This window comes from Cebus imitator, unplaced genomic scaffold, assembly GCF_001604975.1.
Source record: "Cebus imitator isolate Cc_AM_T3 unplaced genomic scaffold, Cebus_imitator-1.0 Scaffold619, whole genome shotgun sequence".
NCBI classification, from domain to species: Eukaryota; Metazoa; Chordata; class Mammalia; order Primates; family Cebidae; genus Cebus; species Cebus imitator.
This window is the reverse complement of record NW_016107934.1, coordinates 904,418-915,446: the sequence shown is the minus strand read 5'-3', so window position 1 is coordinate 915,446 and position 11,029 is coordinate 904,418. Positions and strand designations below refer to the sequence as shown.

Genomic DNA, 11,029 nt, shown 5'->3' with positions numbered 1-11,029 from the left:
AGCCTGCCCCTCTCACTTGTATTTGATGCAAAGATTTATTCTTGAAGAACATCACACCCTCAAGATCCACCCCCACCTACCTTCTACCCACTAGACCCCTAGTTAAGGCCAAATCTCAGGATAACCTGAAAATTTTCTGGGTCTGCTAAGGAAGGGAAAGGAATTGAACACTAAAAGAGTATAAGGTTACCTGACCTGAACTGGTAGGAGCCAGGAGAGTATATATAGAACAGTAAGATGATTGCTGGTTTAAGGGATGCAACATAAAAATGAACAAGAGAGTTTTTTGATACAGGAGTAATTCCTATAACACAGAATTTAACATCCTAACAAAGACCAAAGGAGATGCTACTAATATGCGCTAGGATAGATCTTGGAAGCTGGAATAAATCAATGGCCCACACTACATGCAATATAAATGCCAGATCTTTTGGAGAGGACAGTGGAGGAAGAAATCAAAAGACTCAGAGAAGACAGTATGCAAGAATGAATATACTTCTCAAAACCTAACAACTCATCTGTCAACTGCATTCCATGGGAGGACCCAGAGAACAGTTAAGGTTCTTCTCTTTGAGTCATGGCTAACAGCAGGAGATGCTATTCGAAAACCCAGCCTTAAGTGTCACCGGAGAAGAGATAATCATGAAATAACAGGGTCCAGATGGTAGCACTTCAATGACAGGAGAAAGGTGGGAATAGTTGGTGAAATTAATAGCAGAGTTGGAAAGACAGCCAAGAGGGCCTGATTTGCAGGGCTTACAGAGATGCCATAAGAAACATGGTATTTAAAGGTGCAGGATACATGAGCAACCAACAAGACTTTGCTATATATAATTATTGTTGTATATATGTAATCATAGATGATCAACAGTGCATTAGCAGAAAAATGGGGTCAGTCACTTTAACAAAACTCATAATCCTTTCTCTAGTTTCCAGACCTGAGCTCATTCTCAGACCTGAAACCTATTGATTGAAAGATAAGTTGGGTTCCTATTAAGGAGGATCACAGCAAATATCTACCATAATGACCCTACTATAACAGTAAAGATTTTAGGGGGCAAGTCTGAGGAGCAAGATTCTAAGGAGTCAAGTTTGAGGCACACCAGAACATTCATTTAAAAGTAAAGGACACATTACTGCATCTCACCACTTCCAGCACTAGGAAGGAAGCATAAAGCTTGCTGAGTGTCTTTGGGTTCGGGAGCAGCATTTTCCACACTTGGAAATACAGCTCTAACCCACTGACCAGGCAACCAGGAAGGCTACCAGCCTGAATGGGACTAACGGTGGGAAAGCATCTGCAGCAGGTCCAGACTGCAGTGCAATTGGACCAGTGTCTTGGGCCATAGGACCCAGCAGAGCCTAGGTTACTAAAGGCATCTGTGCTGTGAAAAGGTAACATGTAGAGTTTAGGGAAGCCACAGGAGAAGAATCATAACACAGAGCTCCTACAGTCTGCAGCAAGACCATGCCATCTGCAGCAAACAAGTACACACCATTTGAGAAACAGATGTTGGTGTTTCCTGGTTTATTAGGGCTACTGAACCCTGGTAATGAAAAGGCTTCTGACTATAGGACACGAAGTGACCGTTGGCGAGAGCTGCCCATCATGAGTGGCATCCTGTCAGATTCGTCACATCATGAGGTAAGGTGGCACAGCTGCAGTTCATGGTGGGGTGAAAATAGGATCCGTTATAATCACTTGTGAGTAGGGCCAGAGGGCATTAAAAAGTGAACTGCCCCAGTGTAGTGCCCAGACGTTCACACCATTTACCACAGCTGCATTAACGCTTTCCCAGTTCACACCTGTGCCACATCATAAGTGATGGGGATCCCTCATGACCAACAATTAAGGGAAAAACAGCTTTGCTTCACTGCTGGAGGTGTCATAAGTACATGCAAGCTGAAAATGGACTGTTGTTATACCCCAGCCCACTCAAAGGTGAGCAAGGGTGTTGTTAGTTCCCTAGGGCTTCCATAGCAAACATCACGAGCCAAAGGGCTTAAACAACGGGAATTTTCTCTCACATTTCTGGAAGCTAGAAGGCCTAAGTTAAGATGTTGGCAGGGCCACGATCTCTCCAAGGGCTCTAGGGAAGAATGCTTCCTTGCCACTTCTAGGTTCTGGTAGTTGTTGGCAATTCTTGGCATTCCTTGGCTTATGGCTGCATAACCCCAATCTCTACCTCCACCACATAGCCTTATTTCCCTTTGTCTCTAAAATTTCTATTTATAAGAAGCTTTGACATTGAAATCAGGACCACTCATATCCAGTGTGAACTCATATTAATAATTGTATCTGCAAAGGCCCTATTTCCAATTAAGATCACATTCAGAGGTACCAAGGGTAAGGATTACAACATATCATTGAGGGAACAGATTTCAACTCACGGTGCCCGGAAAGACAGAAGTGAGAGAAAAATGCTCCCATTGGGGATCGCTTTAAACAGTGCACTTGGTCATCGACTTAGAGTGTAGAAGGAGAAGTGGCGTAGGCCAGCAATATACAAAGACTTATAGGCAAGGTGAATGATTTGGTTGGTCGGACAAGCATCTGGAAGATCAGAGACAAAAACATATGGGGAAAAGACATAAATGGAGCATGGCAGTGGCTCAATGAGGGTGATGAAGACTCAGCTCCTTCATCTCATTTTAGCAACCATTCTAAATGGCCAACCTGATCGCAAATTATAGAAAGGGATTTGGAGAGAGGAGGACTGATTCGGGATATTATAGGAATTCAGCATGTAGGGCTTGCTGGCACCCAGCACCTAGATGAGCACTAGGCATGGGATAAGTACTCAATAAATGTCAAAGTTGAAGAAATGACTGCTATGTTTTGGCTCCCACTACCGAGTACACTGTGGTGCTATTTACTGAACTGGGGAAGACTGAGGGAGAAATTGCCTTAGTGAGGTGACAGAGCAATCAAGACAGTTTTTCTTATGCTGAAACTCTCTTTCTGCAGACTTTCTCTTGTGCCTCAAGAGCTGCTGGCCACAATCACGTACAAACTAAAATATTGGAGATACACCCCTCCTCAACCACAGAAGGGGTATGTGATAGCTGGTGGATGAATGCCCCCGCCTCTCCCTCCCTACTGGTGGAATAATTCTGGTTGAACTTTCTCAGAGAATCCTCAGTGGGAATGAGCTCCATTTGAACACAGTGGTTGCCAGTTTATTAACACAGCCTTTATTGGCTTTCTTCATTACCTACCCACCTTTCTTTTTTTTTTTTTTTTTTTTAGACGGAGTTTCACTTTTTTTTTTTTTTTTTTTTTTTTTTTGGAGACGGAGTTTCACTCTTGTTACCCAGGCTGGAGTGCAATGGTGCTATCTCGGCTCACCGCAACCTCCGCCTCCTGGGTTCAGGCAATTCTCCTGCCTCAGCCTCCTGAGTAGCTGGGATTACAGGCACGCGCCACCATGCCCAGCTAATGTTTTGTATTTTTAGTAGAGACAGGGTGTCACCATGTTGACCAGGATGGTCTCGATCTCTTGACCTCGTGATCCACCCGCCTCGGCCTCCCAAAGTGCTGGGATTACAGGCTTGAGCCACCGCACCCGGCCTACCCACTTTTCTTTTACTCACTTCCTCATTTGTGTTTCCTGAAATCTCCCTCCAAATAAATGCTCGACTTTGGCTTTTAGAGGACATACAAACTATGGCAAACAATAATGATGAGAATGTCAGGCCTTGGGTCTACAGATCATCTTTGTCTAAAGTTCTCTCCCTTGTCTCTCCATCCAAGTTCTTAACATTCTTTAAAACTCAGTTGAAATCTGACTCTTCACGTATCACCTCTAATCTCAAGTGGTCCCTTAGTGCTAAGTAGCAGTTCTACCTGCTCCTAGACAACGATTTCATACCTCTACCTTGCTCCCAAAACCTCAGATCTCTATTTAGCCAGTTTGGGTTGTTATGACTGCTGGTGACTAGAGTCTATTTTGGCTGGAACTAGTTTGAACTGCAACACCATGTTCCTTATCCTCAGTTTCTGTTGTTGAATTTGCTTCCTCTGTTGTCAAGAAATGAGAACTAATCCGAATAGAGTTGCTATACCCTCCCAATGTAACATCTACCTGCTTCCTGCAACTGGACCCATAACCCTGCTATCTCCCTGCAACCCCATTAATATAAATGAACTGTCTGTGCTTCTATGCAAAGCCATCTACTTCCCCTGGGCCCTGTACCCCATCCTTTCTCTTTTATGCAGGACGTCACTCTAGCTATTTCCCCTTTGTTTCTCCATCATCAAATGTCCCTTCTACGCTCCATAATTCCCTGTAAGTAATAACATTTTTATTTCTCAGAATTTAAAAACAAAACAAAAAGCAATCACCTGACCCCATGTTTCCCTCCAGTCATTCCTGTCTCCCTTTTTTAAAAACTGTTTGAGAGTTTTGTGTTTGCTCTCTTTCATGACCTCTCCCTTCATTCTGAATTATTTGCACTTTAGAGAAGTTTTATTTTCACTGTTAAACCAAAGCAGTTCCTACCAAGGACACAAACAACCTTTATGTAGCTAAATTCAATGGTCGATCCTCAGTCCTCAGCTTATTTGGGTCACTTGACGTGATTAACACTTTCTTTTGGACGCATTTTTCTCACGTAGCCTCTGGCTCATGTCTCCCCATTCACAGTTCGAGTTCTCTTTCGTCTTCTTCCAAATGTCTCTGGTCTCTGAGGGTCTTACACCTAAACTTTGTCCTTCTCCTTTAGATATCTGTTCCCTATCTTCTCTTTTCTTCTTTTCCCATTTTTTTTTTCTATCTGTGATCTTAAATGCTTTTTTCATGGAGATGAGGCTCCCAAATTTGGATCTAGAATCTGGATCTCTTTCCTCAATTCCAGAAACATATATCCAACTGCCCACATGTCATTTTCCCACTTGCTTTCAAATGACTTCACATGTATTAAAGTCCAAATATGAACTTCTGATTTACACTAAAGACCTGCTCCTCCTCTTTTCTATCTCAGTAAGTTTCAACCAATCCGTTAGCAAATGCCATCAGCTGTACCGTCAAAAATAAAAACAACAGTGTGTGCCTTCTCCTCATCACTTCCTGTATACTCTCACCCACCACCAGATTTCTGCATTGACTTTTTATGGTTCTCACTGCATCGGCCCTTCACTCCCGACAGCTTATACTCAATACATCCAGAGGCAGCATCGTGGGTGTGTGACATGTGCGGTCACACAGGGCCCCTCACTCACAAGGACCCAGTGCTCAGTTTAATGCTGTGCTGCTCCCATCTTGAAATTCTTGATAATTTTTGAACAAATAGCCTCACACTTTCATTTCTCACCAGGTCCTTCAAACTGTAGCCAGTCCTGAATGCACCCAACTGGGCCTTTAAAAGAATAAACCAGATCATATCATGTTTCTGCTCAAGACACTACAAAGGCTTCCCACCTCATTCAGAATAAAAGGCGAGAGCCCTACAATGGCCTCCAGGGACACACGTGACACCCCTCCCCACCCCTCGCCTCTCTGATCTCAGCTTCTATCACTCTGCCTTTTGCACGTTCCTTGATGTTTCTCAAACACACTAAGAACACTTTCAACCTTCGGGCCCTGGCATAGCTTTTTCTTCTGCCTGCTGCATCTTACTTGAACATTGTATGACTTGCTCTCGTGTTTTCTTCAAGCCAAATTCTAAGTGAGGCCTTCTCAGATTGCTCTAAATAAAGTAAAAACCCACATCAACCCCTTGACACCCTGGTACTTTCTACCCACTTTATCCTGCTTTATTTATTTGAGACAGGGTCTGACTGTCACGCAGGCTGGAGTGCAGTGGTGCGATCATGGCTCACTGCAGTCTCAAACTCCTGAGCTCAGGCAGTCCTCCCACCTCAGCCTCCCAAAGTCCCGGAATCACAGGCATGAGCCCAGCTCATGTGCCCACCCATGTGCCCAGCTCACCTGCTTTATTTTTTACCTTACACCTATCAAGCTTACGTTCATGTTTACTTAATAACTTACATACAGCCTGTGTCCCTCTCCCAAGTCGAAAATGTAAGCTTCCCAGCATTAGGATATAATGCTGTGCTTTGTGATATTTCTCTCACCTGAGGCACTGCATGCCGCATAGTATTTGATGAATGAATGAATGAATGAGTGAATGAATGAATGAATGCACACATCATATTGAGAGGCAGGCAGCATTGCTTCCATTCCCATGTTCTGTATGCACTTCATGTAAGCTAATGGCAGTGAAGCTGATGTCACTTCTCAAGTATCTTGAAATGATATCAGAAAGAAAATGTTTGGAAAGAGCAAAGAAGTGACTCTAGTCCAACTGAAGTCACAGTCATTCACGTGACAATTAGCCTTCTATTTCTTTAAGACCACTGTACTGCTGCTTCATGGAAATCATTAACTTTTCTACAGTTACTTAATGTTTTTACACATTGAAATGTGATTTCCCCAATCCTAAGGCTCTCCCTGTAGATGGAGAATTCTCCTTTATGACCCAGAAGAGCACACTACCTCAGGCAGGGAAGACTCTCTCTATCAGTGTAGGATGATTAGTTGGTTGTCACAAGACTCTCCTCATCTGATAGATGTAGATGTATCAGAGTTTCAGACTTCAGAGGAAGAGCCAGAAATGTTCATTGGGAATACAGTTGTGCCGTTTAGTTAAAGCTCTCTGCAATGGATGCATCACTGGTGCTCTGTTCAGTTCCTTTTTACCTGTCTGTGCACTCATCCTGTGATGGGATTTGTGAGTACTCATGGGCGCCCCCTTCTCCTAGGAATTGCTCTTGGCCAGTGCTAGCACAGGAAGCTCTACCTCTTTCCCTTCCCACCAAACCCAGGGCCAAGGATTAATCAACCCAGGGGTTAAAGGGCAACCCCATGGCTCGGATGGTATTAACCCTGTGGTGCAATTTGTGCTCCAGAGCTTTCCCATGGATGAGACAGAAGCACACGTCCTGTTGTGTCCTCAGCTATACCCAGCCTTTTTTGCTCACTCAATCCCATTTTGAGCTATGTCTTCAGAAACTAAACCTCAGGCACAATTCAAAGATTGTTTGTGTATTTCTTATAGAGCCCCCTACTCCACCCCCCACCCACCCATCCCCCACATATACACACATTCCTTAAATAGATTCCTATGACCTACCAGATGAAGCCCAGGCTTCTTATCTGGACATCAAGTCTTTGCATGCTCAGGTCTCTGTCTTTCAAGATTTATTTTTCTCCATCATACACCATATTAACCTACTCAGGGCTGCCTATTTTACATTCTCTCCAGCCCTGCACATTCCTTGGAAAGGCCTCCCCTGCCCTGCCTGAATGAGGAACACCCTATTCCTTATTCAACACTCTAATATCGCTTCCCCTGGGAAGGCTCCTCAGATTCCTTTAGGCTCACTAAGTGCCACTCCTCAGTCCCCTACAGTGTTATGGTGTCAATGACAACAGTGATTTGCTGGGCTGATTCCTTCACTTAACAATGAACTTTTTGTTGTTAATAAAAATATTTATTTTGCATTTTATACAGAAGAGCCTGAAGTCTGCATCACGACTGGACGATCGCCCAGGGGTTTACGTGTGTCCGGCTGAACGCCGTGGTTCTGGGATTGGGGATCCGCACAAACACAGGCAGGAGTTTGGAGGGAAGAAGGAGGCACAGCAGGGGTGCATCTCAAGCCCCTCTCAAAGCTGCTGAAAACCTGTGCAAACGGGGCCTCTAAAACCTTGTGCTGTGAGCTCTGGGGGAAGGGATGAGAAAAGGATGATGATAAATAAGGGGCATTTTCTTGAGGCAGCAGATGAGGAGGGAGGCTTACTATTTGAATGCCCTCAGTCCCAGGACATGATAATCAGGGGAGACCATGTCTAATCTTGAATCAATTCCCTGTTCCAAAAAAGGTGCCAACACCCCAGGGACTGGACTCTGAAAATACCATGCTGGCCATTCCCGAGTCCCTATTCTATGCCCCACAATATATTAGAAGGGCAGGGGAAGGTCAGAGGGTAGTGGCTTGTGTTCTGTGGAAGTAAAAAACCATAGTTCATATTAAGCATTGATAAAACCCAATGACTGGGACCGCAGATCTGTTTAGAGATCTCTGCTAGGGACCAAGATGGGGAGGTCCAGAACATCCTCAGCTTGAGGTGTAACAGGTGTGGAAAGTCTGGGAGGAGGTAAGTATTCAAGTAATGGGAAAAAGAACACGCCCAGACCTTAATTGTAATTGGATAGCGTTTGAAATTGAAATCAAATCTAACACTGGGTGCCAGTCACAACAAATGCCATGACTTTCTGGTCACTTGGCATCTAAAAAATTTGTCAAAGCATGCCTATCTGGCAAACCAAAAGATCTTGCTAAGAGATGTTTGTCTTCATGAGACAGTACCAAGGGGCTTGGTACCAATGACCATCCAATGTGATTCCTATGGAAACAGAAGCGGGGGGAGGGGTCTTGATTAGCTGGCTTGTTGAGGTTTCACGGAGAAGAAGCACAAGCTCCAAAGTGACTACAGATTCTCTGCAACTGACTCTGACTCAGAGAAAGAGGAGCCAGATTCTCAGTCTAGGGATAGTGAGGGACCAAACCTGACTCATATCACATGCATTAGTCCTGATCATCCTACAGCTGATGGGCAACTCATATACCAGGCAAGGGAATGGAGCTGGTTGGAAAGAAAGGATCATTTTTCATCTTTTAAAGTCTTGATTTATATTTTGACCTCAAACGTATTATCAATGCCTCAGATATAATCTAATAAGTCTTTAAAAGCCACCTGAAACAAAAGTATACATTTTTTTTAAGGCTTCCTCACTTTTTTTCTTTTTTTTTTTTTTTTTTGGACAGAGTCTTGCTCTGTCACCCAGGCTGGAGTGCCACGGTGTGATCTCAGCTCACTGCAACCTCTGCCTCCCAGGCTGAAGCAATTCTCCTGCCTCAGCCTCCCGAGTAGCTGGGACTACAGGCATATGCCACCACACCGGGCTAATTTTTTAATATTTTTAGCAGAGATGGGTTTTCACCATGTTAGCCAGGATTGTCTTGATCTTCTGACCTCATGGATCTACCCGCCTGGGCCTCCCAAAGTGCTGGGATTACAGGTATGAGCCACCACACCTGGGCAAGGCTTCCTCACTTTGTGGTGGTCAGCTTCCCCTGGTCTCCATTTTTATCCTGACTTAGAGTCCACAAACTTCATCAGAACACCTGTGCTCATGGACTTCGGCCTTTCTAGATGGAAGCCTTGGGCTCGGCTCCAGATGAGCTGTGCCAGTACACCCAATGCTTGTGATGCCCCAAACAGGACCGTGTGACAATGTATCTCCATCACGCTATAGTGCTGTATAGTACCCCACCATGAGCATCTACATTGGGCCTGGGATTCTTGGCTTTACCCTGCTCGCAGAGGTATTGGGGACAACCTCGTATAGCTGAGCAACCAACTTAAGCGTGGGATCATTATGTGGTGTTTCAGGCAAACTCTCATTGACAGGTATATCGTGGCTCAGTCTTTCTTAGTATTGCATGGCCATAGCCTGGAACAACCCATCCCGAGTTGAAGGTAATCTCATAACTTCTCATCTGACACATCTTTGCCAACTTCCTTCTGTAGTTGTGTTAGCCAGACAAGCACTTCCTGATTTGCACCAGCCAGCCTGTTAACGGCTGTTGCAGAGGACAGAGAAAGGTCTGAAAGTGCACTGCCTGCCAAGTGGCTGGTATGGGCACTTACATTGCTGCACTCTTGGTTACTGTGGATGACGAGCTACAGGCACATGAGCTCAGTGAACTGAGCGTCAGTATAGCCTAACATGTTGGTGAAACTGTGGGTCCAGCTTAGAGTCAGTGGACCCAATACCATTGCCCTGTTGGTAGAGATTTCAGTAGACCTTTTCTGCAACACAAGGTAGCTTTGCGATTAGATCCACACAGTCTTCATAAATCAACTCCCAGTACTTGGTTCTGCCGGCACCCTCTGCATGTGCTCAGCAATTATTTAAGGCTGCCATGGCTGCACTGAGCTCAGACATGGGCGTAGATTGGTGGGAAAATGTCCAAACAGGAAGGCAGAGCTGCCCTCTTTGCCCACTCTCATGAGAGCCAAGATACCTATTCCTCTGTGGGGATCTGCTCAAAATAAGCCAAAATAAGCCCCTGGGTAGGGGTTCTTCCCCACCCTTAGCCTTGAGTACTGGTTTTTGGAATTGAGGGATGCTAAAGCCTCGGAAACAGATGCCCACATCCAGATCAAGAACTGATGTTTTATACACCAATCCCTCAATGCCTCTCATGCCACCATACATCATGTCTGCAGTGATTTGGCCCACTACCTTGCCATGCTGCTTCCTGAAAGTCTTAAGTCTGGCCTGCTCCTTAGCTATCAGGTCAGCCAATATGTCTTTCACCAGGCAGCAAGAACAAGACAAGACGCATTGCTGGTTCCCAAGAGCCTGGCGGTCACAGTGGATAAAACTACGGCGAGCGAACTCCACAATCTAGTAGAGGGAAGAAGGAGAGAGAGCTGCTGTAGGAACAGCAACCGCCACCGCGGCACCAGAGGCCACCATGGGTAGACAAGGTTGAAAGGCAGCAGCTGAGGGAACATGCAGATGAACCAGCAGCAGGAGGCCAGCCTGGGGTCCTCAGCAAGGCCCTGCCCACTGCCAACTAGGAACTTGTCAATGGTGACTTTCTAATAGTTCTTAGCAGCATGTGGAGTAGAAGATGGAAAAATGTATACCTTCAGAATGCACAGAGTCAATGCATTTTTGGATTACAAATAAATCAACTTAAGACCTATTGCTTCTGACAATGATTTGCAAATTGAGAAAATTCTGGAAAAATAGACATCCAACAAGTTAATAGTGATTATACCTAATGAAAGGGTTACTGGTGGAGATTTATTTGTATGTTCTTATTTGTCCCCTGTTTCTTATGTCGGCAAATTTTACACAGAATATGCAAAATGATGATCCCAATAATAAAAAAACATTGTGTTTATTCATAAGAGTTAAATAATGTTTGTAGAAAGGAAAAGATGAG

The 11,029-nt window shown here is 44.6% G+C and overlaps 1 pseudogene; it reads right to left on the bottom strand.

Annotated features, from left to right (window-relative positions):
* Nucleotides 1-9,155: 9,155 nt before the first annotated feature.
* Nucleotides 9,156-10,592, bottom strand: LOC108295099 (annotated as a pseudogene).
* Nucleotides 10,593-11,029: the final 437 nt, after the last annotated feature.